Genomic DNA, 2,711 nt, shown 5'->3' with positions numbered 1-2,711 from the left:
TATAAAACTCAACTAAAAGTATCAAACCAAAATATCCAAAATATCATGTCCTTCTTATTCTGGAAATGCAGTCCAGAGCAATAGTAAATTTGGACGGCACTGAGTTTGATTAGGCTGGTGTTCGCCTTAGGCCCTAGCTTGGCAGTGAAGAGATACGTGACTCAGAATATTTATTTAGTTTGACATAAATTCTCAAAACATTAAAATACTCATTATCAAAAGTTAAAATTTTACATGGCAAAGGAAAAAGGAATGGCTTGAGGTCATGATTAATTCTAAATTATCTCACGGTACATCAGCTTGGAGCAAAAGATTCAAATTTAAAGATAGAGATATAAAAAAGAAATTTATTTTTTTGAGACCAGTAATATACAGAAAATAAAGCTCTTTAATTTACGCCATTTACCCTCTGCTTCTAAACGTGTGAACCACTACTTTCACAGGAGTATCCAACTGAATCGTAAGCTCCTATCTGCATCTAAGAAATGATGGCAACATATTCCTATTGACGAGTCGACATGAGAGGACTGAAGGAGAGTTGGAAGCCAAATGATTGGAGCAATCCTCCATCATTTTTGCTGGCAGCAAAGATGAATCTATTAAAGCATTGGAGCAGGGCCTGGTATATTTCTACAAGTTTCGTGGCATCTTAAAATCTAAGATTCCCTCTGTTACTGTCTAATATTAAAATACAAAAGATAAATTTCTTTGGTGAGTATATTAAAGCATTGGAGCAGGGCCTGGTATATTTCTACAAGTTTCGTGGCATCTTAAAATCTAGGATTCCCTCTGTTACTGTCTAATATTAAAATACAAAAGATAAATTTCTTTGGTGAGTGGGCTTTGTTTTATTTTTCATTTTTTTTCTGGCCCAGAAGCTCTTTTTAAATCAAAATACTCTTAGAAGAGTTAACATATCAAGACAATATTAATTATTAATATCTTTTCATGGATCGATGAAATAATTCTTATGAATTTAAGAATGAGGTGGGACAAAGGACAAGAATATTTTGATCTGGGAGGGAGTAAGCCTGAATTTGCCTTTTCTGAAATCTTTTCCTGTTTACCTCAAGGGAAACATAAATTATTTCTCGCATCATTCTCATGCATCTTGCATATGACTATACTATAAGGTTAAATACATTATATAACATGTATTCCAGTAGTATGTTCTCACCTCCATACCTCCCACATTCAAACTGATGCCATCAAGGATGGAGACCGTGCCTTTGCCCCTCCTTCCACTCCCCAGTCTCTAGCTCAGTTATTGGCATGTGGAACACATGCAATCATTGCTTATTAAACCTAAGTCATTACATTTATTCTACAACCATTTTTTAAAACAATAGTTTGAATTTAACATCTTTTAACAGACAAATCAAACATTAGGAGTAAAATAATTTCACTCCCTTCTAAGGTCAGTGATAAAGTCCGTACATTAGTATGAGGGTTGCAGAATAAGTCTTCATCATAATCTGACTTTGGTTTCTATCATCAGATGTGTTCTCAAACCTTACCCCCTCCCACCCAGCTCACAGGTAATAGTATACAGGGAAGAATATAGCTGCCTCTCCTGAGCACCTCTGTTTGCAATACTCACTTGCCAGTCAATTTATCTTTAGAGTTAGTATTGTTACTCAGATGACAGGAAAATCAATATCACTCTCAGTAAGAGAAAGCCCCATTTGGTGCTGGTAACAACGCCTGGTGGGTGATGGAGTAAGAGAGCAAGAAGGCTCGCTTGAGGCATAACCGGCAGTCATAAACTATGTTCAATACAATTTTGAATCAAATTAACATTTTTGATTAAATATCTAATATTACTTGGTGGTTCTAATATAAAGGCATTTAAAAATACTTCTAAAGCAATTTCTCTCAGAAGGTCAAAGTGACTGATGAATGTTAGTGTATTGATTCCCAAAATATCACTATGAGAACTTCGAAAATTAGAAACAAAGTAAGAAGGAAAAAGAGAATCACTTGTCCCATGTCAATGGCTTGGCTGGAATAAATCATGTATTTTCTGCTGGAATTGCTCAACTCTTGATTTTCCACATGAAAGAAGTCTCCAAAGGAAATATAGTCTTTCAGTATACCAGGAACATGGCTCTGAGCCGTCCTAATATTTTTTAAAACACAACTCTTGGCTTCTAATAAGCAACATGTTGAGCATTAAACATATTCTGAAACCACAGCTGACAATCGGCACAGCATATATGAGTTATAACATTCATTCAATCATTTGACTGAGAACTTTTATCGAGCATAACATGTTCTATGCAGGGGCCTATATTAGGTGCCAGGAAAACGAGGTAATCAAAATAGATGCCTTTCCCTCATGCAGCTTACAATCCAGAGGGAGAAAAAGCCAATGAGTAAGTGATGCCATGAATAACGTGCTATTACAATTCTGAAAAGAGCTAGAAATCAAGGTACTAAGAAGGGGTGTGGTAGTTCCCCAAACCCGGATTAGTGGGAGAAGAGGAGGCCTGTGTGAAGAACGTGGCTCTCATCCAAGAGAAGTGACTTTCCTTGATGTGAAAAATAGGAAAGATTGTTAAATGGACACAAAATTATAGCTAGATAGGAAAAATAAGTTCTAGTGGTGTACAGGAGTGCCAGGCATCTATAATGAACAAAAATTCATTGTATGTCCTCAAATGGCTAGAAGAGAAGAGCTCAAATGCTCTCATCACAAGGAAGTGACAAAT

The 2,711-nt window shown here is 36.1% G+C and overlaps 1 protein-coding gene across 1 annotated transcript in view; it reads right to left on the bottom strand.

Annotated features, from left to right (window-relative positions):
* TRPC4 (transient receptor potential cation channel, subfamily C, member 4) overlaps positions 1 to 2,711 on the bottom strand; it is a 26,214-nt gene that overhangs the window by 13,602 nt on the left and 9,901 nt on the right. The gene's annotated exons all lie outside the window — the stretch shown is intronic.

Source organism: Galeopterus variegatus, unplaced genomic scaffold (genome assembly GCF_000696425.1).
Source record: "Galeopterus variegatus unplaced genomic scaffold, G_variegatus-3.0.2 Scaffold4595, whole genome shotgun sequence".
In the NCBI taxonomy this organism is placed as follows: domain Eukaryota; kingdom Metazoa; phylum Chordata; class Mammalia; order Dermoptera; family Cynocephalidae; genus Galeopterus; species Galeopterus variegatus.
This window is presented reverse-complemented; position numbering and strand designations above follow the sequence as displayed.